Source organism: Dendrobates tinctorius, unplaced genomic scaffold, assembly GCF_039654945.1.
Source record: "Dendrobates tinctorius isolate UK_male_01 unplaced genomic scaffold, ASM3965494v1 ptg000083l, whole genome shotgun sequence".
Taxonomy (NCBI): Eukaryota; Metazoa; Chordata; class Amphibia; order Anura; family Dendrobatidae; genus Dendrobates; species Dendrobates tinctorius.
This window is the reverse complement of record NW_027361751.1, coordinates 10,211,571-10,239,197: the sequence shown is the minus strand read 5'-3', so window position 1 is coordinate 10,239,197 and position 27,627 is coordinate 10,211,571. Positions and strand designations below refer to the sequence as shown.

The 27,627-nt window shown below is 43.9% G+C and overlaps 1 protein-coding gene across 2 annotated transcripts in view; it reads right to left on the bottom strand.

Moving 5' to 3' along the window:
- The window catches only part of SV2C (synaptic vesicle glycoprotein 2C), a 385,566-nt gene that overhangs the window by 342,925 nt on the left and 15,014 nt on the right, over positions 1 to 27,627 (bottom strand). The window contains exon 1 of one of the 2 annotated variants that reach the window (XM_073584111.1): positions 4,052 to 5,872. The exons of the other annotated variant lie outside the window; for it this stretch is intronic. The gene's annotated coding sequence lies outside the window, so the exon portion shown is untranslated. Of the gene's footprint in view, positions 1 to 4,051; positions 5,873 to 27,627 lie in introns of those variants that run through there. 2 annotated transcript variants of the gene reach the window in all.

Here is a 27,627-nt window from a genome sequence, read left to right as displayed (position 1 = left end):
CTTGGCAGAAACCACTCCATTGTACTATGTCCTGAGTTTTCCAATCAATTACCGGGTTGTGCCTGGACAGCCATGGAAAACCCAGGACCATTTGAGCTGGGAGATTACGGAGGACCCTACATGTAACCGACTCAGAATGTAGGACCCCAATGTGGAGTTTCACCTCTGCCACAAACTCAGTAATCTCCCCTTGAGGGAGGGGAACAGCATTAATGGTCACCACCTGTATGGGGTGAGGAAGTTTTTCAATCTTAAACCCGGCGGTGTGTGCAAACTCCTCATCTATGAGATTGGTGGCGGAACCGCTATCCACAAACACTGATATAGGTAGCTCTCTGCCGGCGACAATAACCTTGGCAGGGAGCATACATTGAGATACCATCATGGAGGATATGCATACGCTCAGTTGGGTCTCCTCCATACCCTCTGAGCTTAACAGTTTTCCGCCGGTGTGACCCTCTTAGGTAGTACCGGGCAAACGTTAACATAATGACCACCTTTACCACAGTAGAAACATGCTCCGGACTTCCGGACTCCCGGAGCGCGAGGCTGAACCTGTGCCACGCCAGCAATCTGCATAGGTTCAGGGGACTCATCTACTCCAACCACACTTGCACCTCTGTTTTCCCCCAGAGGTAGCGTCTCCTGTGCCCCCTGACGAAAACGGCGATCAATACGTATCACCAAACTCATGGCAGACTCCAATGATGCCGGAGTCTCATACATCAGGAGGGCTTGTTTCACCCTCCCTGATACCCCATGAATAAACCGGCTCCGCAGTGCTGGGTCATTCCACTGTGTGTCTACAGCCCAGCGGCGAAATTCCGAACAATAGTCTTCTGCCAAGCGCTCCCCCTGGCGGAGGGCGCGGATTTTAGATTCCGCTAGAGCCAGTCGGTCAGGGTCATCGTAAATGAGCCCGAGGGCAGAAAAAACATTATCGACCGAATGAAATGTAGCAGAGTCAGGTGGTAAGGAAAATGCCCATGCTTGGGGGTCACCACTCAGTAATGACAACACCAGCCCTACTCGCTGGGCCTCATTACCTGAGGATATTGGCCGCATGCGGAAGTATAATTTGCAGGCCTCCCGAAATACGACAAATTTGCTGCGATCGCCTGAAAATCGTTCTGGCAGCGGAAACTTCGGCTCTGCACCGATACCTGCAGATGCCGTTTGCACCTTTGCTACTACCAGGCCCTGCTGCTGAACTGCCCCATTCAACTCGGAGACCTGTATGGACAGCGCCGCCAACTGGCGGGTTATGGAATCTAATGGATCCATGGACTCCTGAAAAAATGTGGGCCGATTATAATGTCATGGGGGCTTAGTTCAACTAAGGCTGAAATACCCGGGGCCCCTGTGGTGTCCCTTTACTAGGGGAAACCCTGTCTGACCCTCAACCCAGGGTTTTTGCTGAAGGTGCAAATGCCTGAGCCTCCGACCTTTCCTTATCTCCTGCTCAGCCCTGCACTTAACCCTCCACCCTCCACCCAGTGAGAAGTCACCACCAAAGCTCCTACACAAATAATGACAGACAGGGAGAACTTAAACTGCACTGCGCCGCACACACACAGGAATAAACAGTAATGTGAACAGGGCACAACTAAACACAAATATGGGAAGGAGAAAGGATAACGACGGATCATACGACACCAGATATGAATCTCTCTCTCTTGAACACCTCCACTCCAGACCGGAACCACTTGGTATGAAACACAAGCTATAATCGGCGACGCCCATAGGCCAGCATGACTATTTAAAGACCGTGGGCGTGACTAACCATCCAACCTGGTCTCCAGCAGGATTAACCCCCGAGAGCCTGAAGATCAGGCCGGCGCCACTGAGGCTATAGTGGCTGGAGGTGGAACTACCTCTGCCTGCCGGATGCTGTGGTGTGAACAGCGTCCGACATGACAGTTGCCCTGTCCTCCGCATTGGAAGCCAACAGCAAAGAGTGCTGCCATTGAAAATGAGAGAGAGAATCAGTAATCAAATTCTGCACACCTGGCATGTCAGACACCATAATATATGCATTAATGGAGAGACATTCCAACACTAACGGAGAACCCGGATCACTGGAAGTGAAAATGCGGAGATACTATTAACATAGTTAGCAAGGCCGAAAATAGACATTTGTCCATCCAGTTCAGCCTACATTCCATCAGAATAAATCCCCAGATCTACTGTACGTCCTTTGAAAGAACCTAATAACTGTAGGATACAATATTTTTAAGCACCAGCAAGACATCCAGGCCTCTCTTGAACCCCTCGACTGAGTTCGCCATCACTACCTCCTCAGGCAAGGAATTCTAGATTCTCACTGCCCTAACAGTAAAGAATCCTCTTCTATGTTGGTGGAAAAACCTTCTCTCCTCCAGACGCAGATCATGCCCCCTTGTGACTATTACCTTCCTTGGTATAAACAGATCCTCGGAGAGATATTTGTCTTGTCCCCTTCTATACTTATACATGGTTATTAGATCGCCCCTCAGTCGTCTTTTTTCTAGACTAAATTATCCTAATTTTGCTAATCTCTCTGGGTATTGTAGTTCCCCCATCCCCTTTATTAATTTTGTTGCCCTTCTTTGTACTCGCTCTAGTTCTATTATATCCCTCCTGAGCATTGGTACCCAAAACTGTACACAGTACTCCATGAGCGGTCTAGCCAGGGATTTGTACAGAGGCAGTATAATGCTCTCATCATGTGTATCCAGACCTCTTTTAATGCACACCATGATCCTGTTCGCCTTGGCATCTGCCTGGCACTGGCTGCTCCAGTAAGATTAACTAGGATCCCCAAGTCCTTCTCCATGTCAGATTTACCCAGTGGTTTTCCGTTCAGTGTGTAATGGTGATATTGATTCCTTCTTCCCATGTGTATACCCTGTATTACATTTATCACTGTTAAACCGCATCTGCCACCTTTCGGCAAAGGTTTCCAACGTATCCAGATTCATCTGTAGCAGAGTACTATCTTCTCTTGAATTGACTGCTTTACATAGTCAATACTATTGATATTTTACTGTGTAAACCTTCTACCAGATCATTAATAAATATGTTGAAGAGAATAGATCCCAACACCGACCCCTGCGGTACCCCACTGGTCACCGCGACCCAGTTAGAGAATATACTATTTATAACCACCCTCTGCTTTCTAACACTAAGCCAGTTACTTACCCATGTACACACATTTTCCCCTAGACCCAGTATTCTCATTTTGTGTACCAATCTCTTGTGTGGCACGGTATCAAACGCTTTGGAAAAATCAAGATATACCATGTCCAGTGACTCACCTTGGTCCAGTCTATAGCTTACCTCTTCATAAAAACTGATTAGATTGGTTTGACAGGAGCAATTCCTCATAAACCCATGCTGATATGGCGTTAAACAGTTATTCTCATTGAGATAATCTAGAATAACATCCCTCAGAAATCCTTCAAATATTTTACCAACAATAGAGGTTAGACTAAGGGTATGTGCACACGCTGCGGATTCTGCTGCGGATCCGCAGCGGTTTTGGCCCTGCAGACAGTACCATTATAATCTATGAAAAATAAAAAACGCTGTGCACATGCTGCGGATTTTTCCACGCGGATTTGCTGCGGTTTCTAATCTGCAGCATGAAAATTCTTTGTGCGGATTCCGCAGCGGTTTTACACCTGCTCAATGATTAGTTGTCAAGCCACAGGACAAAACCGCAGGCTAATCCGCAGATAAACTGCAGGTAATTTGACCTGCTAATTTACATGCGGATTTTGCAAAATACGTGCGGAAAAGTCCGCAGCACAATCCGCAACGTGTGCACTTACCCTTACTGGCCTATAATTTCCAGGTTCACTTTTAGAGCCCTTTTTGAATATTGGTACCACATATGCTATGCGCCAGTCCTGTGGAGCAGACCCTGTTCTGCCTTCTTCCATGTCTGACACTGCGTGGATTTGTCACGCCGTTCTGTTTGTATTTGATTGTCGGCTTGACAATGCATGTTTTCTGCTTTAACCCCTTACTCCTTTCCCTCTAATTGAGCTGGGATAATGCTGGCTGTTACCTGTATGGAGCCTGCTCAGTTCCCTGCTCTGCTGCGTAGCTGCACATGTGGTGTTAGGTCTTTGCTCTGCTGCTTGACCATTCACATGTGCGGTCTGTGGTCGCCGCTGTGGAAGCTGTCCGTGGGTTGTAAGGTCATTTGCAGCTGGTGCATGACTTTCCACGTGTGTCTAGGCTTGCAGACAATGCCAGGTGCTCTAAGCTGCAGTTCCTGCACTGATTGTGCTGTAATGGTTTCTGTGTGTGCTTAGGGTGTGCGCAGCCACACCTTCCCTGCTTTTATCAGGGTTAGTGTGTGTACTTGAAATGCTGTCCCCAGCCAATTGCTGAGGGGCAGCTCCTTTATAAACTGACCCTGCCCTATGGGCGGCGCCAGAGCTACTCACAAAGCTCCTGGACGTTGCCATGTGTGTCTCGTGTCTGTGTCTCTGGACCTCGTCTGTCTCGGTTATGGTACCAAAGTCCCTGCCTTGATTACTGCTTTGTCCTGTACCCTCGCCCTGCCCCGGAGGCGGTATATCCGGGCCTGAATCCTTGATCCTGTACCTGTCCTGAACCTGACCCTGTCTAAATTCGCCCTGCCCTGGAGGCGGTGTATCCAGGCTTGAATCCTTGATCCTGTACCTGTCCTGTACATGACCATGTCTGAACTGCCTGCTATGTTATGTTCCTGGAATCCCTCTGTGTTTGGAGCCCCGCACCCAGTGACTCTGAGACTCCTGTAACCGGTGTTCATGCTGAGCATCTATTATGCTGTGCTCTGACTACCATGTGGTGCTAGCTCCATGCAGGCCCAGCAATCCTGCGGTGTTAGTACCATCACGCTTGAGTTCCTTCCTAGGTCCGATGCCCGGAGCCTGACGACCGCCGTCTGGAACCTGATGACCGATGCCCGGAGCTGGATGACTGCAGTGGTGCCTGTAGGTCGTGTTGGATGTCCGGAACCAAACGACTCCCGTCTGATGTCTGCCGGTGACTCTGATGTCCTGTGGGTGGCCCTGATGTCCTGCCTGCGTCTGGATGTCCTCGTGTGTCCTGATGTCCTGATGACCTCGTGTGTCCTGATGTCCTTCCTGTGTCCCGATGTTCCGCTTATGAGTGCCTCGGTGATCCGATGGTGCCTTGGGGTCCACTGGGTGGTACCCTTCTGGGAGGTGCGGAATCTGGAGCCTGCTTTAGCCCTGTTTTGTGTATGTACTGTGACTTTACTTTAAGTAAACTTTACTTTATTTATATCTGAAGTTGTGTGGTGTTATCTAGTCCTACGTGTCTTCTTTGTCCACATGCTCAGCTGCCACAGAATCCCGGTCTCTTCTCTAATTCGGGTAGGCCCAGGTTCCCCTCTGTGATATAGAGGGTCCATATTGCGTCCCCGGGGGATGCCCGCCCCTCGCCATCGGCGTGGAGGCGCCTGCTGGGCCGCATCTGCGGCCGCAGTCGTTAAAGGATTCCAGCATACGGCGAAACCCTTCATCCACTCCCAGCAAAAAGACTGTATGGGTGCTTAAGTCTATATTTATTGAGATGATATGAACAACAATGGTAGATAATAACAGATGATATAGTGGATGAGATTGGTGAACATAATTGTGGATGATATCGGGTAAAAACTATAAAGAAACAGACAGTACAATATATCAGCACTGGTAGATAACAACACAGCAGCAATGCAGGGTGCTATTATAACAGTAGCGGGCATTATTACAGAGGTTGAGTAATACAACACACAATGCAGTGAAGGAGATATCTAAGCAACTTAAGGCTGCCAGCATTACACTAACTGAACAGGGCATAAACTACATGCAGTGCAAGAGCATTACAATGAGCTGGAAATACATTGCACATATCATGGGAGCTGCATTATGGCTAGCTAACACAGATACAGTACATAGCACATATCACATAACTGCATTAAACCCTCACCGGAATCCGCTTGACAGAAGCACTGATTTTGCAGAGAGCAGGACACATGTGAGTAGCTCAGAGATGTGGCAGAAAATGGCTACAAGCTTCCAAGCCCGGGAAACCTGAAGGGGCGGTTCTAAACAGAATAACTATTAAAGGGAAAGAATTCTAAATCCATGAACAGGAAAGAGAAGGGCAACTATGTCATCTAATGGCCATAGCTGGAACAGCACTTAAGAAATGTCTTGCTGCACATGAATGGCCAGAACAGACCCCATCGGTATAGAATTACATTATGTAACTCTTAGTTCTCGTGGGTGTATGCTATCCGGACCCAAAGATTTATTTATTTTAATCTCATTTAACCGGTTTCACACCTCTTCTTGGGTTAGATTCTTCACCCTTAATATAGGGCTTTCTTTGTCTCTCAGCATTTCACCTAGCATTTCATTTTCCACCATGAATACCGTGGAGAAGAAGGTGTTTAATATATTAGATTTTTCCTTGTCTTCTACAACCATTCTTTCCTCACAATTTTTTAAGGGGCCTACATTTTCACTTTTGATTCTTTTATTATTGATATAGTTGAAGGACAGTTTGGGATTAGTTTTACTCTCCTTAGCAATGTGCTTCTCTGTTTTCTTTTTGGCAGCTTTAGTTAGATTTTTTCATAAATTATTTTTCTCCCTATAGTTTTTTAGAGCTTCAACAGTACCATCCTGCTTTAGTAGTTTAAATGCTTTCTTTTTATTGTTAATTGCCCCTCTTCTTTGTTTAGCCACATTGGGTTTTTCCGATTTCTTATCCTTTAATTCCTACATTCCCACAATGCCTATTTAGAATGTTCTTAAACATTTCCTATTTATTGTTTGTATTCTTATTTCTGAGGACATTGTCCCAGTCAAACAGATTAAGGGCATCTCTAAGCTGATCAAGCCTTGCCTTCCTAAAGTTCAGTGTTTTTGTGACTCCCTGACATGTCCCCCTAGCGTGGTCGCTATTTCCTATATGCCTGACAACCTGCAGGTTTGTAATTCTGTCAGGTCTATTAGATAGTATTAGGTCTAAAAGTGCTGCTCCTCTGGTTGGATACTGCACCTATTGTGAAAGATAATTTTTCTTGGCTATTATTTTTCCCTCCATGTATTTTGACCCATATGGACTCGACATCCTCATTCCGTTCGCTAATATCTTCCCTTAAAGTGGACTTTAGACATGACTTCACATAAAGTCAAACCCCTCCTCCTCTTCGATTTTTATGATCCTTTCTAAAGAGAGTGTAACCCTGTAAGTTAACTGCCCAGTCATAGTTTTCATCCAACCATGTCTTGGTTATTCCCGCTATGTCATAGTTACCTGTAGATATTTCTGCTTCTAGTTCTTCCATCTTGTTTGTCAGGCTCTGGCATTTGCGGGCATGCAGGTTAGAGGATTTTGCTTTGTTCTAATCTCCTCCCTGTGGATTGTTTTAGAAATTTTTTTACTTCCCTTCCAAGTGGAGCAATTCCAATTGGACAATTTTTAAGGATGAGGAGGATTTGCAGTATGGAGGAGACTTTTGAGAAGCAGTCAGTGGACCTTGGGGAGAGATTCCTTTCGCATGGGTATAGTAAAAGAAGTATAAAACGTGGCTATACATTCAAAAGGAATTCTAGAAGATGTGACTTACTTGCTAATCAGAGGCGTACCAAGGTGGATGATCCTAAGATCAGGTTCATCTCCACTTATAACCATCAATGGGGGACAATGAGACAGATTCTAAGCAGACATTGGTCTATTTTAAAAACTGAACCTGTCTTGTCTAAATGTCTCTCTGATGCCCCCCTCATGACAGCTAGAAGGAGTAAGAACCTAAGGGACATTCTAGTTGACAGTCACTATGTGACCAAGACACCTGAGCCCTTTGGGGCGGGTAAACGTAAATGGAGTTTTTATCCATGTGGTCTAGCATGTCGCAATCATGTACGGACTTTGCCCTTCACTTCTGTCGATGGTCGCAGAAACTTCAATGTTACAGATTACATCTCTTGTAGCTCCACATTGGTGGTATACTTGGCTAAGGCTAGTTTCACACTTGCTTTTTTTTGCAGCGCGTTTTTCCCGCAAAAAAACGCATTGAAAAAACGCATACATAAGCATACAACTGCTGCGTTTTTTTCAAGCATTTTTATGAGCATGCATGAAAAAAACGCAGCGTTTTTATGCGTTTGTATGCGTTTTTAGCGCGTTTTTACCGCGTTTGCGTTTTTTTCCAACATTTTTAGGTGGCCCCTCACACTACCCAAACCATGACTTTACTAACCCTAACCCTGACCCTAACCCTAACCCTGACCCTAACCCTTAACCAAATCATACTTAACCCTAACCCAAACCCTAAACCCTAACTAACCCTAACCCTAACCCTAACCCTGACCCTAACCCTAACCCTAACCCTGACCCTAACCCTAACCCTAACCCTAACCCTGACCCTAACCCTAACCCTAACCCTGACCCTAACCCTTAACAAAACCATACTTAACCCTAACCCTGACCCTAACCCTAACCCTAACCCTGACCCTAACCCTTAACCAAACCATACTTAACCCTAATCCTGACCCTAACCCTGACCCTAACCCTAACCCTAACCCTAACCCTGACCCTAACCCTTAACAAAACCATACTTAACCCTAATCCTGACCCTAACCCTGACCCTAATCCTTAACAAAACCATACTTAACCCTAATCCTGACCCTAACCCTGACCCTAACCCTAACCCTGACCCTAACCCTAACCCTGACCCTAACCCTTAACAAAACCATACTTAACCCTAATCCTGACCCTAACCCTGACCCTAATCCTTAACAAAACCATACTTAACCCTAATCCTGACCCTAACCCTGACCCTAACCCTAACCCTAACCCTGACCCTAACCCTAACCCTAACCCTAACCCTGACCCTAACCCTTAACAAAACCATACTTAACCCTAATCCTGACCCTAACCATGACCCTAATCCTTAACAAAACCATACTTAACCCTAACCCTGACCCTAACCCTAACCCTGACCCTGACCATAACCCTAACCCTAAACCCCCTTAACTAACCCTAACTCTAACCCAAACCCCTAAATTCCATGGTTTAAAAAAAAAAACGCATATGCAAAAAAACGCATACATGAGCATGCCAGTGCGCACATATGCGCATCCATAGGCTATAATGGCCATTTTTAGCGCAAAATGTGCGCATATGTGCGCATGCGCTTTTTTGCAGGGCCAAAAAATGCAACATGCTGCGTCTGGAAAATCCCAACGCACACCCCAAAAAAACGCAGCGCATGAAAATCGCATACATGCGCTGACCAGTGCGCAGGTATGCGCACCCATGTTAAATATAGGGGAAAAAACGCATGCGCAGGTGTGCGTTTTTTTCCAGCGCTAAAAAACGCAAATGTGAAACCAGCCTAAAGGGGGTTTTACACATAGCGATATCGCTAGCAATATCGCTAAAACGTCACTGGTTTTGTGACGTTATAGCGATATTGCTAGCGATATCGCAATGTGTGATACTTACCTCCGACCGGCTCCCCTGCTGTCCATCGCTGATCGCGCGAGATCGGGCGGCTCCATTTCTCGTCGTCAGCTTCCTGCTGGGCTTCCTGCTGTGTGAGACGAGCGACGGGTGGAGGCGGGCGGGAGGACATCTGGATCACTGTGTGTGAAAGGTGAGTATCATACGCTGCGTCGCTGCTGCATCGCTGTGAGATCTTTCTGTGTGAAAGCTCACTAGCGATCATTTAGCGATGCACCAGCGATCCTGACCGGGTCGGATCACTGGTCGGATCGCTGGTGCATCGCTAAAGGCCCTTTTACATTTAGCGATGCACCAGCGATCCGACCCAGTCAGGATCGCTGGTGCATCGCTAAATGATCGCTAGTGAGCTTTCACACAGAAAGATCTCACAGCGATGCAGCAGCGACGCAGCGCACGATACTCACCTTTCACACTCAGCGATGAAGACGTCCTCCCGCCCAACCTCCACGCGTCGCTCGTCGTCACAGCAGGAAGCAGACGACGAGAAATGGAGCTGCCCGATCTCGCGCGATCAGCGATGGACAGCGGGGTAGCCGGTCGGAGGTAAGTATCACACATAGCGATATCGCTAGCAATATCGCTATAACGTCACAAAATCGGTGACGTTTTAGCGATATTGCTAGCAATATCGCTATGTGTAAAAGCCCCTTAAATGTAAAAGGGCCTTAAGTGTACGTGTAATCTGTATTATGTTGGATTAACCTCACGTGAACTGAGGGTACGTACCCGAGAACACGTTCGTGACATTCAGGCAGCCAATGAAGTGGAGGATATTTCCAATTTAAAAACTATTCCACGTTATTTCAGACTCTATCACAAATGTAATTCTAAGTATCTTCAAATTTGTGGAATAGATCGTGTGAGATGTGGTATTAGAGGGGGTGATACAAAACACACCCTAGCACAACTAGAATGTCGCTGGATAATAACATTAGGGACTGTGAGTCAATCTGGCTTAAACGAGCAATTAAGTTTTGCGCCTTTTCTGTAGTTTATCCATCAATATCCCTTGTTCTTAGATTTTAACCCCTTAGTGACAGAGCCAGTTTGCAGCTTAATGACCAGGCCAATTTTTACAATTATGAACAACGTTCCCATTATGAGGTAATAACTCTGGAAGGCTTCCATGGATCCCGGTGATTCTGATATTGCTTTCTCGTGACTAGTGTTGAGCATTCCGATACTGGAAATATCGGGTATCGGCCGATATTCGCTGTATCGGAATTCTGATACCGAGTACCGATATTTTTACAATATCAGATACCGGAATCGTAAGTTCCCATAATGCAATGAGCCACTGTTGTGGCTGTGATTGGCTGCTGAAATGATGTCATCATGATGCGCGGTCTGTGCGCATCATGATGCGCGGTCTGTGCGGGCCTGCTGGGGGTCTGTACGGGCCTGCCGGGGGTCTGTGCCGGCTGCCGAGGGTCTGTACGGGCCTGCCGGGGGTCTGTGTCGGCTGCCGGGGGTCTGTACGGGCCTGCCGGGGGGTCTGTGCCGGCTGCCGGGGTCTGTGCGGCCTGCCGGAGGTCTGTACGGGCCTGCCGGGGGTCTGTGCCAGCTGCCGGGGGTCTTTACGGGCCTGCCGGGGGGTCTGTGCGGACTGCCGGGGGTCTGTGCCGGCTGCCGGGGGTCTGTGCGGGCCTGCCGGGGGTCTGTGTGGGCCTGCCGGGGGTTGTGTGTGTGTGTGCAGGCATCGTCCGATGGGACTACAAGTCCCATCGGGCTATGCCTGCTACAATGACAGTGATTGATACATTAGCCAATGATGGGACAGTAGTAGTCCCATCATCCATACTACATACATACTACATATATACAACATACATACTACATACATACTACATATATACTACATTCATACAACATACATACTGTACATACATACTACATACATACTACATATATACTACATTCATACAACATACATACATACTGCATACATACTACATATATACTACATTCATACAACATACATACATAGTACATGCTACATATATACTACATTCATACAACATACATACATACTACATACATACTTCATATATACTACATTCATACAACATACATACATGCATACTACATACATGCTACATATATACTACATTCATACAACATAAATACATACATAGTACATACTACATACATACAACAAGCTACAGACATACAAAATACATACTACATACATACAACATACATACTACATACAATACATTCATACATACATACTACATACATACTACATACAATACATTCATACATTCATACAATACATACATATAGACATACAGTACATATAACATAGAGTACATACTCACCATCACTTGTCACTTTGTTCCCCGAAGCCAGTGTCATCTCACTATAAAAAATATGAAAAAAACAAACAAGCAATATACTCCCTGATCCGCAGAAATCCACGAGTGTCCCACGACGATCTCCTGTACTGCATCACTGAAAGGTTACTATGGTTCTCTGGTCTCACTTTATGGCAAACGCTGCGTGGGAACTTTCTCACACAGCAATGCCAAAAGTGAGACTAGGGACTACTTTTTTACAGTGGCGGAGGAATACAGTGCGGAAGGATACATACCTCCCATCATTGGATTACTGGGGCCCCTAGAGAGCAGTCGCATCAGCTGATGCTGCTGTTCTCCACGGGAGTTCGGCGTGGGACACTCGTGGATTTCTGCGGATCAGGGATTATATTGCTTGTTTATTTTCATATTTTTTATAGATGACACTGGCTTCGGGGAACAAAGTGACAAGTGATGGTGAGTATATACTCTGTTATATGTACTGTATGTCTATATGTATGTATTGTATGAATGTATGAATGTATTGTATGTAGTATGTCTGTAGCATGTTTTATGTATGTTGTATGTATGTAGTATGTACTATGTATGTTGTATGAATGTAGTATATATGTAGTATGTATGTACTATGTATGTTGTATGAATGTAGTATATATGTAGTATGTATGTAGTATGTATGTATGTATGTATGTATGTTGTATGAGTGCAGTATATATGTAGTATGTATGTAGTATGTATGTATGTTGTATGAATTTAGTATATATGTAGTATGTATGTAGTATGTAGTATGCATGTATGTATGTTGTATGAATGTAGTATGTATGTAGTAAGTAGTATGCATGCATGTATGTATGTTGTATGAATGTAGTATATATGTAGCATGTATGTAGTATGTATGTATGTTGTATGAATGTTGTATATATGTAGTATGTCTGTAGCATGTTGTATGTATGTTGTATGTATGCAGTATGTACTATGTATGTATGTTGTATGAATGTAGTATATATGTAGAATGTATTAGTATGTATGTAGTATGAATGTAGTATATATGAAGTATGTATGTAGTATGTATGTTGTATGAATGTAGTATATATGGAGTATGTATAAGGGTTAAAAGTTGACTAGCGATTTCTCATTTTCACAGCAAAATTTACAAAACCATTTTTTTTAGGGACCACATTATATTTAAAATCATTTTGAGGGGTGTACATGACAGAAAATACCCAAAAGTGACACTAAAAACTAGACCCCTCAAGGTGCTCAAAACCACAATCAAGAAGTTTATTAACCCTTTACGTGCTTCACAGGAAATAAAGCAATGTGGAAGGAAACAATTAACATTTAACTTTTTTTTGCAAAAAATTTACTTCAGAACCAATTTTTTTTATTTTCACAAGTGTTAAAAGAGAAAATGAACCACAAAATTTGTTGTGGAATTTCTCCTGAATATGCTGATACCCAAAATGTGGGGGTAAACCACTTTTTCAGCGCACGGCAGAGCTCGCAAGGGTGGGAGCGCCGTTTGACTTTTTCAGCGCAGAATTGACTAGAATTGAGATCGGATGCCATATTGCGTTCGGCGAGCCCCTGATATTCCTAAACAGTGGAAACCCCCAGCAAGTGACCCCATTTTGGAAACTAGACCCATTAAGGAACTTTTTTAGATGTGTGGTGAGCACTTATAAACTTCTATGAAGCACGTGAAGGTTCAAATGTAGAGCTGTGAAAATAAAAAATCATTTTTTTCCACAAAAATGATCTTTTCACCTCCAAGTTTTTATTTTTACAAGGGTAACAGGACAAATTATACCCCCACAGTTGTTGTGCAATTTGTCCTGAGTACGCTGATACCCCATATGTGGGGGTAAACCACTGTTTGGGCGCACGGCAGAGCTCAGAAAGGAAGGAGTACCGTTTGATTTTTTCAGTGCAAAATTGGCTGGAATTGAGATTGGACGCCATGTCGCTTTTGGAGAGCCCCTGGTATGCCTAAACAGTGAAAACCCCCCACAAGTGACACTATTTTGGAAAATAGACCCCTTAAGGAACTTATCTAGATATGTGGTGAGCACTTTGAACCCCCAAGTGCTTCACAGAAGTTTATAACGCAGAGCAGTGAAAATAAAATAATCACTATTTTTCCCTCAAAAATGATAATTTAGCCCGCTATGTTTTATTTTCTCAAGGGTAACAGGAGAAATTGGACCACAAAATTTGTTGTGCAAGTTGTCCTGAGTACGACGATACCCCATATGTGGGGGGAACCACTGTTTGTGCGCATGGGAGAGCTCGGAAGGGAAGGAGCGCAATTTGGAATGCAGACCTGGATGAAATGGTCTGTGGGCGTCATGTTGTGTTTGCAGAGCCACTGATGTGCCTAAACAGTATAAACCCCCCACAAGTGACCCCATTTTGGAAACTAGACCCCTTAAGGAGCTTATTTAGATATGTGGTGAGCACTTTGAACCCCCAAGTGCTTCACAGAAGTTTATAGACGCAGAGCCGTAAAAAAAAAATATTTTTTTTTCCTCAAAAATGATTTTTAGCCCATTATTTTTTATTTTCCTAAGGGTAACTGAAGAAATTGGACCACAAAAGTTGTTGTGCAATTTGTCCTGAGTATGCTGATACCCCATTTGTGGGGAGGGACCACTGTTTGAGCGCATGGGAGAGCTCGGAAGAGAAGGAGCGCCATTTTGGAATGCAGACTTTGATGGAATGGTCTGCGGGCATCATGTTGCATTTGCAGAATCCTTGATGTGCCTAAACAGTATAAACCCCGCACAAGTGACCCCATTTTGGAAACTAGACCCCCAAGGAGCTTATCTAGATGTGTGGTGAGCAATTTGAACTCCCAAGTGCTTCACAGAAGTTTATAACGCAGAGCCGGGAAAATAAGTCTTTTTGTTCTCCACAAAAGAGATTTTTTTTTTAGCCCCCAATTTTTTTATTTTCCCAAGGGTAACAGGAGAAATTAGACCCCCAAAGTTGGTAAATAGTGCAAACCCCTCAATTCTTGCTCCAACCCTAATCCCAACACACCCCTAACCCTAATCCCAACCCTAATCCCTAATCCTAAATCTAACCCTAATCCTACTTCGCCCTAACCCTAATTCCAACCCAAACCCTAATTCCAACCCTAACCCTAATTCTAACCCTAACCCTAGCCCTAGCCCTAATTCCAACCCTAACCCTAATTCCAACCCTAACCCTAGCCCTAGCCCTAACCCTAGCCATAGCCCTAACCCTAGCCCTAACCCTAACCCTAATGGAAAAATGAAAAAAATATATTTTCTTTATTTCATTATGTTTGCCTAACTAAGGGGGAGATAAACGGGAGGGTTATTTATTATTTTCTTTATTTTGATCACTATGATAGTTTATCATGGCGATCAAAATGGAGCTGCCAGCCGGCAGATTCGCGGCGGGCGCACTGCACATGCGCCCGCCATTTTCTTCCAGATCCAAGATGGCGGTGCCCACTGGAGGACGCCGGCGGGACAGAAGACCACAGGGAGGGAATCCAGGACCACCGGAAAGTACAGGGGGGATCGGGGACCCTATTTCTCTCTCCTCTGATGTGCGATCACATCAGAGGAAAGAGAAATTAAATGCAAAATAGGGTTATAGGGTTAATATCGGCGATCTCAAAAGAGGGGTCGGTAAAAACCGACCCGATTCATGTTCTCTGGGGTCTCGGCTACCCCCGGCAGCCGAGACCCCGGAAAAAATCTGACACTGGGGGCGCTATTTACTTTCTCCACAGCGCCGTGAATTAACGGCGCTGTGATTTAAGTGGCCTTAATCACCGCAGTTAAAAGGCGTATCGGCGGTCATTAAGGGGTTAATCCTATGTGTTTTGTTTGTCTTTACTAGTTATTACTGCTCATATGGTTATTCCATCATTGTCTGATGTTTGAAGCGTCTTCTACTTATTTCAGAAAATGAGGGCGAAATAAAAGGGAATTATTGAAGAAAAAAGAAAAGTAAAAAAGCAGTGAAGAAGACATTTGACATCGAGTGCTACTCAGAAAATATTTGCTTATATTTCTGATAAATTGTCTCCTGTATTATTGCTAATATATTTTTGATACAGCCTTTTTCACTTTTTGTTTTTTTAGTCTGGTATTTCTTGCACACAATGTAATATTGAATATTGTATTTCATTGATATTATATCTATATTTTTAATATATATATTTTTAATGTATTTTTTGTATAATTTTGCACATTATTTTCACTTATTACCTTTATTGGTATCATATAATAATAATAATTTCTCGCATTTTCCTCTGCTGTATTACCTTTTCCCTTAGTTTTGCCCACATTTAAGATGGCTGATTGCAGCGTGTGCACATGCCTAGTGTGGCGGCTACCGTGGTGACGTCACAAGGGATTTCCCTCCTCCCCCAGGTCATGTGAGCAGCAGGAGTCAATGCATTAGACGGGCCGATGATGCGGTATGCATGCGCCGATTATAGCGCTGACCACAAATGTGAAATCTGCTATGAGGGATTCCCTCCTCCCCCGGGTCATCTGAGCGAGAGTAGTGAACATATTAGATGGACTGAAGCAGCGGTATGTATGCGCCGATCATGGCGCTGACTATATATGCTAATCTCATCATGAAGGATTTCCCTCCTCCCCCTAGTCACATGAGCGGCAGGAGTTTAACACACTAGATGGGTCGATGGCACTATGCGCATGCACCGATCATGGCGCTGATTACAAACAGCTGCGCCCCCGTTATAAGAGACGCCAGTTGTCCACACACAGGCACAGCCCCCCCAGGAAGCCCACGCAAAACGTGCATCGGGGCTGCTATAGGACACACACTGGCAGCTTTACTATGAGTAAGACATGTATACCTCTAAATCTGATTTCTATTGGGATTGGGTTGGTGACGCAAATTAATTTAAGAGTAATGGAGGATTTAAATTAGCCCCTTTCCCTTTTGCACTCTATATGCACTTTGTATGCACTTGGCACTTTGTGCACATTATTTGTGATAATAAGAATTTATTGAGGTTTGCCTGTTGCTCCCATGCTGTTACAACAGTGTTGTTTTGGTCCTAGCACAAGAGCTTTTGTAATACGCTTTGTTCTATTGAGTCTGTCTACTACATGTTATTTATTTGGATCAATAAATCAATTTTTATTAAATTGTGGACAAAAGTACTCCGTTGTTTTTTGTAGGATCTATCTCCCTTCCAAGTATGTTGCCTTGGGTCTTCTTTGCCACACCTCATATCCTTCATCAGTATATTTTCTGGCTTCATGTTCGAGTCTAATGTTTTTCTTCCCGCACCCTCTTCTTCTAGTTTAATGCCCTCCTGATGAGTGTAGTTAGTCTTCTGGCGAATGTGTGTTTCCCAGGTTTTTTGAGGTGTAGTCCGTCTCTGGCGAGGAGTCCGTCATACAGGTAATTCACACCGTGGTCCAGGAATCCGAATCCTTGTTGTCTGCACCATCGTCTTAGCCAGTTCGCATCAAGGATCCTGTTCCATCTCCTGGTGCCATGACCATCTACTGGAAGGATAGAAGAAAAAACTAACTGTGCATCCAGTTCCTTTACTTTCCTCCCCAACTCTTCAAAGTCCTTGCAGATTGTCGGTAGGTCCTTCCTTGCCATGTCATTGATGCCAACATGTATCAGAAGAAATATGTGGACAGCCTTGGAAGTGATGAGCTTTGGTGTCCTATCGATCACATCCTTGAACTTCACACCTGGGAGGCAGCATACTTCTCTTAAATTATGTCTGCAGATGGCTGATTCTGTGCCTCTCAGTAGTGAGTCTCCCACCACTACCACTCTTCTTTGATCCTTGGCTGTACTTTTTATTGTCACTACTTGGTGTTGCTGTGTGTCCTTTTCTTCCTTGCTTGCTGGTAGTGTCTCATCCTTAGGTGTGCCATCTTCGTCTTCCACAAGGCCTTGGTATTGGTTTCTCAGTTGTGTGATTGGTTATTGATATTGATCGCTAACACCACCCTCATATTATCACAATTGAAGCAAACTCTCATGTTCCGAAGTCCTAATTTCCATAGATTCACTGCTACCAGTATGGGAAAAATTTCAAACAAGGCAATATTTTTAACTAGACCAACCCAAACCCATTCTTTATGCCACCTAGCTGCACACCACTGCTCTATGAAGTAGGCCCCAAACCCAGAGCTGCCAGCTACATCCTTATACAGTTAAAGCTCAAAGTTATCCACAACCTTATCCATCAGCAATGAAATCTATGGAAATTAGGACTTCGGAACATGAGAGTTTGCTTCAATTGTGATAATATGAGGGTGGTGTTAGCGATCAATATCAATAACCAATCACACAACTGAGAAACCAATACCAAGGCCTTGTGGAAGACGAAGATGGCACACCTAAGGATGAGACACTACCAGCAAGCAAGGAAGAAAAGGACACTGCTACCAGTATGGGAAAAATTTCAAACAAGGCAATATTTTTAACTAGACCAACCCAAACCCATTCTTTATGCCACCTAGCTGCACACCACTGCTCTATGAAGTAGGCCCCAAACCCAGAGATGCCAGCTACATCCTTATACAGTTAAAGCTCAAAGTTATCCACAACCTTATCCATCAGCAATGATCAACCGTTATACTGTTCTAAAAAACTCCAAAAACTGCCAAATCTGCTTTGTGCTCAGCCGACAGTCGAACGTAATGATGAGGAGCTCATACCCCAGCAGTGGAACTAACCAACCACTGAGAAAAAACTCTACCCATAGGCATATTGTGGCATGCAAAATAAAGCCTACAAAGCAGAGATTGCACTTCCCTCAATATCAATTTTTGTCTAAAATCAATTTAAAAAATCCCCAAAAACTTCTTTATTCTGCCATAGATGACAATATTATTCAACTTATTAATTAATCATATAGAAGACAAGATTGATAACGTTTCTATTTTTGCAGATGACACCAAACTATATAGTATCGTGCGGTCTATGGAAAATGTTAAAAAGTTACAGTGTTTCTTGGATAAACTTAGTGTTTGTCATCCACGTGGGAGATGAGGTTCAATGTGAAGAAATGTAAAGTTATGCACCTGGATACTAATAATGTGTGGGTATCACATGTTCTGGGAATGTATAACTAGAAGATTCACTTATAGAGCAGGATCTGCGTGTACTTTTACATCACAGATCACATACAATGTCTATCAGCAATTTTTAGGGCCAGCAGATTATTGCTATGTACTAAATGAGTTATATCTTAGATGTATTTTAGAAGAAGGAAACATAAATACTCATGTAAATGTGTATAATTCTTGCCCTGAATGATGATCCAGTTGATCAACACTTGGGATAAGAAGTAAGGTTGCCAACTTGACTTTTATTATTTCTGGACACCTTTTAAAAAAATCATAGACACACAATATTTTTACAGGCACATTGGAAAACCATAATAAATCATTATGATTATGAGTGATACATGTCTACATCAACAAAATTCTGATATGAAGAAATTCAAGAAATCAGTTTTTTCAGCATCAAAAAAAACTTTTTTTATTGACAGGGAAAAAAGTGCCCTATTTTTATGGATTATCTGGAATTTCTGGATGGTTGGCAAGCAACCTTGATAAGGAGGGAAAACTTGCTCTTAATCGAAGACAGGATACTGTATACCTGAACCAAATTCACCAAATCCTTTCCACCTCTGCGCTAAATTTCATGGACGTGTCCTTTTTCAAGCATATTAAATTATTCAACTATGTAAGAACGTTAGTCTTGAGATCCCAATCAAAGAGAGAGAAGAGAGGGTGCTCTTTCCATCATAATAAATGGACAACGATCAAGGAAGAGTTTTTATAACGCACATAGGCCACAAAGTACTGGACAGCTAACTAATGTGTTCACCACTGGAATGCATACTATGGGGTGAATAGCTTGCCTCAATCAACAAGCTTTTGGTGACAGGCCCAACTTTTTTCAAAACTCAGAAGATTTCATGGTTTGGAACTGACACCTATCAGACACTTAAGGTATGTTTCCAGGATATTCTATTAATGTTTATCTTAGGAATATCCCTTTCGAGAACCTTAAGGGGTTATTCTCATAATAAGTTAAGTTATCTCCAATCCATGAAAAAGGGGATAACTTACTCATCACTGGGGGTCCAACCTCTAGGTCCACACAGCACTCAGCTATTTTCAGGAATCCTATAGATAATGAATGGATCTGATATCGAGCATGCGCATGCAAGACGCGGCACTGAAGGGCCCAGTACCTGGGTTTCAGTGCCCTCTTCTCAGGCTCATTGGGAGTTCCAGTAGTCGGACTCACGGCGATAAGTAAGTTTTTACCAACCCATAATAAAGGGGATAATTTACTACTTTGAAAAGAACTCATATGAGTCAAGAGCTTATAAATGTCATGTTATTTTATTTGTGAGGGTTATTAAACATAGGTTTTTTTTACTTCCTGTGAAATGTATGCCTACATGCTATAAAAAACAAGTATTACAATGGAAAAGTGATTGGAATTACGCTCTTTTGGTTAAAATGTTTATATGGAGGGTCCATAAAAAACCACACCGATGACGGCAGACATGTCACTGATTGTATCTGCATTTCTTGTAGGCTTTATTTCACCTCTTAACGAAACCTCATAAATCAACAAAGAGAAATTTAATTTCATGTCCTTGGACAAGCTCATTTTATACTCTCAATATTTATTTCCTTCGTTAACACTATGGCTTAATACACAACAAGACCAATGTTTAAAAGCACATTAAAATACAATTGTTATGTAACTAAAGACATAATAATTACACGTACAATGAAAGCACATGCATGTGTAGGCCCGAGATAAGTTCCGCAGAGTCTTATCAATACTTTAATTATAGATAACAACGTGGTACAAGTTTGCTTTTAACTCTGCGCCATCTCTTCACCTCTTATGTCTTTGCTAATTTATTAGGTTGTGTTGTCAACTGTTTGCATTGCAGAAAATGGATGGCTTGAGAATTCCCAGTTCGTCGTATGTCCTTAAAGGAACATTCCAAGCACAACTGATACACCGTGGGTAGGCCCAGCACTTGACATACCATAATATATAAGTTTTACCTAATATTTATAAATATTTGATTCCTCAAATTGTAAGATTTTTACCTGCCCTATCCCAGCGGTGAACATCCACACATTGCACAGAAACCCAAATTTAAACCCCTTAAAGTCCAATGACGGACATAGTCTGTCATTGGATGCCACCCCGTTTGGTGCGGGCTCCGGCGATGAGCCCACACCTTTTCCGGGACATGACAGCTGATATGATCAGCTGACTTGTTCCCCTAACAGCCGCGGGTGAAATCGCAACTCACCTGTGGCTGCTAACATGTTAAATGTCGCTGTCAAACTCTGACAACGGCATTTAACATGGACGTGCAGGAAGCGCGTTGCTTCCTGCTCCCATCAGCGCCCGAGTAACATGACCGCGGGTTGCTGACGGGTTGGCATGACAACCCGGGGTCAGGAGAAGACCCCTGTGGTTGTCATTGCTGCATGGCTATGAGCGCAACCTAGTGAGCATTTCTGATACATAGAGCAGGGCTGCAGCCCTGCTCTATTTAGCGGAGGTGATCGGACACCTTTAGCTTCAAGTCTCCCATGGAGACTAATGAAGCAAGTTAAAAATTAAAAAAAATGTTTTTAAAAATATTTAAAAATTAAAAAAATATAAAAGTTCAAATCACCCCCCTTTCGCCCCATTCAAAATAAAACAATAAAAAAATCAAATATACAGATATTTGGCACCGCTGTGTTCGGAGTTGCCTGATCTATCAATATATAAAAAGAATTAATCAAATCGGTAAGCGGCGTAGTGAGAAAAAAAATCGAAACGCCAGAATTATGTTTTTTTTGGTCGCTGCAACATTGCAATAAAATGTAATAACGGGCGATCAAAAGATCATATCTGCTCTAAAATAGTAGCAATTAAAACGTCAGATCAGCACGCAAAAAATAAGCTCTCATCCGGCCCCAGATCCCGAAAATTGGAGATGCTACGGGTCTCGAAAAATGGCAACTTTTTTTTTCTACAAACTTTGGAATTTTTTTTCACCACGTAGATAAAAAATAACCTAGGCATGTTTGGTGTCAATGAACTCATAATTACCTGGAGAATCATACGTCAGGTCTGTTTTAGCATTTAGTGAACCTAGCAAAAAAGTCAAACAAAAAACAAGTGTGGGATTGCACTTTTCTTGCAATTTCAACGCACTGGGAATTTTTTTCTGTTTTCAGTTACATGACATGGTAAAACCATGTCATTCAAAAGTACAACTCGTCCCGCAAAAAACAAATCCTCACATGGCCATTTTGACCAAAAAATAAAAAAGTTATGGCTCTGGGAAGAAGGGGAGCAAAAAATGAAAATGCAAAACCAAAAATACTCCTGGTCATTAAGGGGTTAATGTAAATTAGCATAAATCCTGCCAGCCTGAATCAGTTTATAGAATAGTCCCGCAAAATTATGAATGTTGGCATGTTATACGAAAATAATTGTGTTTTGATGATTTCATCCTTTTCCCATGAGGCGCCATTTTTTCAAAATATAAGCAAGGCTTGACTAGCATGATCCATTAAAAAATCCTCTATAGTAGAGTTTAGTGGATATCTGGTCCTTCAAAGCATGATATTTTCCAAGGTTGCTAAAGGCACCTTTACAAAGGTCGATAGGATAGTAGGCCAAACAAGCATTTGTAAGGACCTTCATTCCAGATCATTGGCAGTGTAAATAAGGCAGCAATCAGCCAACAAATAAACAAAACACTTGTTTACCAGCAGTACAGATTGTTCATATGACCCTCAACATTTTTGTTGCCTTCCTGTGCTAATAAAGGACATGCTGTCGACAATATGTAAACTGTATAGGAACTGAATCATAATTTTTCCCCATACAGTTTGCTTCGGCCTATGTAAATGGACCTTAAATGAGTACTGGTCGACTTGTGATGTGGTGGATGTGTAAGGAGAAGGACCGGACAGGGCGTACCTATTCCTTGATGGATCCAGAACTATCGGGGCTGTCTCCCATGTTACATGGGGGAAAGCTTAAAACCCCAGACCGACCTTTGCACTCAGTGATATGGGGCGCGGCTAAGCTTAAAAAAGGGAGTCTTGGCGGGAATGCAAGGCGCGCAGGAGGAAAATGTTGGTGCTCCTATTTCTGAGCATCGGGACGGAGCAGGCCCACGCCATAGGGGCCCAAGATCCTTGTGCATAGACTGCCGACAGAGACTGGTAAAGTGTCTGTTGGCACCCGTGACTGGGAGTGACCAAATCTCCCACCAGAGAATAGACGCGCACGTGCTGAGACAGAGAACATGGGCGACCACCTGTGAACTCTAGGATTCCACATTCTGATGTCATCGGACTGATAAGTTTATCGTTACTGAACTTCCCTTTTAAATTCCTCGCTCTTGTGTTAACCCATTTTGCATAATCTCTTGCAATCCTGATTTATTCTAGTCTCTCCCTGCATGGAGTATTCCCTGTTAAAGAAAATCACTCGTTAACCTTTCTTCTGCCTCCTGTCCATTAAACTGCATCTTGCGACCTGCTCACACTTGGTGTAGTCAGCAGGATGCAGTCCACTCGCACGGAGGCGGCAGACCAAGAGGCTGGGGAGGGTCCTAGGTCCAGTATTTCCCTGGGAGCTATGTTAAACAACCTTCCAAAATTTAATGGGAATAACACTATGCTATGTAGCTGGACTTAGCACATTAGGGGAATGATGAGGATGCATCCTATGATCCCCACCTTGCAGGCGGAGGTCGCCATGATGGCTTTAGACAGGGAGGCGAGAGGCTCCGTTATGCTATGGCCCCCCTGAGGGCGGGACACGTTTGACAAAGTATTGCACATCTTGGAGGAGACACATGAGGACCCAACAGATATAGGGGAACTGCGCATGCGGTTGTTTAGCCAGGTTCAAAGAGACGGGAGACAGTGACTCACTACATGAATGTGCTACAGGAAATTCACACAGCCATCATCAGAAAAGACGGCGTAGGCATAGAGTCTACTGATATAGTGTTACGGGACCAATTGGTGCCTGGATTGAGAGATGCACTGCTGAAACAGGCCCTGCGAGAGCGCTTGTGAGTAAATCCGCACATTACCTTTGCAGAGGTCGGAAGTGAGGCACGCGTGCGCGAGCAAGAGCAGGGGTGACAGTCCCGATGGCAAAGGTCCGGAGCAGAGAGATATTATTATTATTTATTATTATAGCGCCTTTTATTCCATGGCGCTTTACATGTGAGGAGGGGTATAATATAATACATACAAGTACAGTAATCTTAAACAATACAAGTCATGACTGGTACAGGATGAGAGAGGACCCTGCCCGTGAGGGATCACAATCTACAACGGGATGGGTGAGGATACAGTAGGCGAGGGTAGAGCTGGTCGTGCAGCGGTTTGGTGGATCGGTGGTTACTGCAAGTTGTAGGCTTGTCAGAAGAGGTAGGTCTTCAAGTTCTTTTTGAAGGTTTCCATGGTAGGCGAGAGTCTGATATGTTGTGGTAGAGAGTTCCAGAGTAGAGGGGATGCGCAGGAGAAATCTTGTATGCGATTGTGGGAAGAGGAGATAAGAGGGGAGTACAGAAAGAGATCTTGTGAGGATCGGAGGTTTCGTGCAGGTAAGTACTGGGAGACTAGGTCACAGATGTACGGGGAACTCAGGTTGTGGATGGCTTTGTATGTCATGATTAGGGTTTTGAACTGGAGTTTTTGGGTAATGGGGAGCCAGTGCAGGGATTGACAGAGGGGAGAGGCCGGGGAATAGCGGGGGGACAGGTGGATTAGTCGGGCAGCAGAGTTAAGAATAGATTGGAGGGGTGTGAGAGTGTTAGAGGGGAGGCCACAAAGCAGGAGGTTGCAGTAGTCAAGGAGGGAGATGATGAGGGCATGGACTAGGGTTTTTGCAGATTATTGGTTGAGGAATGTACGGATCCATGAAATATTTTTGAGTTGAAGTCGGCAGGAAGCGGAAAGGGCTTGGATATCTGTAAATATGATCGCTGAACCAGGATGGGTAGAAGATCTGCGGAAGGAGATTCAAGTTATGCAGGAAGACCTGACGGAAACTAAAAAAAGTGATGACCTCATTAAATTCACCCGGGGGTAGAACTGTCCCAGAACCGCGACGGGATATGAGAACACCTAGTCGGGAGGAACTCCCTACATGATATATCTGCGGAGAACTGGGACATGTGGCTCAGGGTTGCGCTCATCAAGGCAGCCTCTGCAGTGCCGTATGTTAGACTAGGAAGCTCCGAGGCTGGGGGAACTGCCCGGAGCCAGAACAGCCAATAAGGAGAATCAGAAGTCTCACCAATTTAGTGTCCGTGTGTCCTCTAGCCTGGGCTGAGATGGATGGCCGGGCTGTCCGCTGTCTGGTAGATACCGGCTCACAAGTGACTAAGATACCCAAGACATACTTTAGATGACACTTCTCTGAAGCAATCAGACCAGAGTGGGGCCCGGTGATAAAGCTGACTGCCGCCAATCACTTACCCATTCCGGTCGCAGGGGTGGTATGGATACAAATCACAGTCTGTGGCAAAGATCTGGGCCGCAAAGGTGTGGTGTTAACCGCAAGAGATACAGAACATGGACATGCTGTCACTTTAGGGAGGAATGTGCTTAAAGATTTCGGAAGTCTTCCCATCAATGAGTCTCCAGACGTGTTTTTGAAACAATGGAGCCCACGTATCCCCCAAAGAAGATTATTTCAGCAGTTGATTCGGACGGCTCAAGTGCAAGACACCTCCTGCGATGGAAACGTGCTAGTAAAAGGGATCATCCCAGCTGCAAACAATCTTGTACTACCGCAGGGACAAACCATGCTTTCCTTACCCGTACGGGCCTGCACCCCCCTGGAGGGAGTCGAAATACAAATAGAACTGGCTGTCATGGAGCACTTAACTCCAGTGCTCCTAGTTGCACAGACGCTAGTTCCATACAAGATGGGGTGGTACCCGTGCGTTGTGTGAACTTGAGAGAGGACAATCTGGCACTTCCACCCAGAAGTGAAGTAGCACAAATTCTAGGCATGTCGGAGGAGCTGATACCACCACAGGCCGCCACAGTAGCTGTTGAGACGACTCCAGTGTCAGAACCTCAACAACAGACATCAGGAGATAGCAGAAGAAATTTTTGAACCGCTCTCCATAATCTTTGAAAATTCGTGGAGAACAGGAGAAGTCCCAGAAGACTGGAGAAGAGCAAATGTTGTTCCTATCTTCAAAAAGGGGAAGAAGGTGGACCCAGGCAACTATAGGCCGGTGAGTCTGACATCTATACCAGGAAAGATCTTTGAACAAATTATTAAACAACATGTATGTCAGTATCTGGATAAGAATGAAGTGATTAAACAGAGTCAGCATGGGTTTGTAACTAATAAGTCATGTCAGACTAACTTAATTTCCTTCTATGACAAAATCACTGATTGGGTGGATCAGGGAAATGCTGTAGATAGAGTATATCTTGACTTCAACAAAGCATTTGACAAAGTATCTCACACAATCCTTATTGAAAAAATGACTAAGTATGGAATGGACAAGGCAACTGTTAGGTGGATTCATAACTGGCTTAGTGATCGGACCCAAAGAGTGGTCGTAAATGGCTGCACATCAAGTTGGAAGAATGTCTCAAGTGTTGTACCACAGGGCTCTGTCCTGGGCCCTACATTGCTGAACATCTTTATCAGCAATTCAGATGAAGGAATTGAGGATAAACTGATTAAATTTGCTGATGACACAAAGCTAGAAGGGATAGCTAATACTAGAGAAGAGAGAGAGAAGATTCAAAAAGATATAAATAAACGGGAGCAGTGGGCAGCAACTAACAGAATGGCTTTTAACAGGGAAAAATGCAAAGTACTACATGTGGGCAGTAAAAATGAAAAAAGCATATATAGAATGGGAGGAATAGGGCTAAGCAACAGCACATGCGAAAAAGACTTGGGTATACTAATAGATCACAGACTGAATATGAGTCAACAGTGTGATGCAGCAGCAAAAAAGGCAAATGCAATTCTAGGATGTAGTAACAGAAGCATACAGTCTAGAACACGTGAAGTCATTATTGCCCTCTACTCCTCTTTGGTCAGACCTCATCTGGAATACTGTGTCCAGTTTTGGGCACCACATTTTAAAAAGACATGAACAAACTGGAGCAAGTTCAGAAAAGAGCGACTAGAATGGTGACCGGTCTGCAAACCCTGTCTTATGAGGAAAGGTTGCAAGATTTGGGAATGTTTAGCCTGCAAAAGAGAAGACTGAGAGGAGACTTAATAACTGTCTACAAATATCTCAAGGGCTGTCACATTGCAGAAGGATCATCTTTATTCTCAATAGCACAAGGAAAGACTAGAAGCAATGGGATGAAACTGAATGGGAGGAGACACAGATTAGATATTAGAAAAAACTTTTGGACAGTTAGAGTGATCAATGAGTGGAACAAGCTGCCACGAGAGGTGGTGAGTTCTCCTTCAATAGAAGTCTTCAAGCAGAGGCTGGACCGATATCTGTCAGGGATGATTTAGCGAATACTGCTTTGAGCAGGGGGTTGGACCAGATGGCCCAGGAGGTCCCTTTCAACTCTACGATTCTATGATTATATGATTCTAACAGCAGAGAGGATGTCGTATTTTGGAACAAATGCGGGCTGAATTAACAGAACTCACACCGCAACAAGTACAAGTGGAAGCCTTACTCGGACAATACCAGGACGTGTTTGCACGTCATAAGGACGATTTC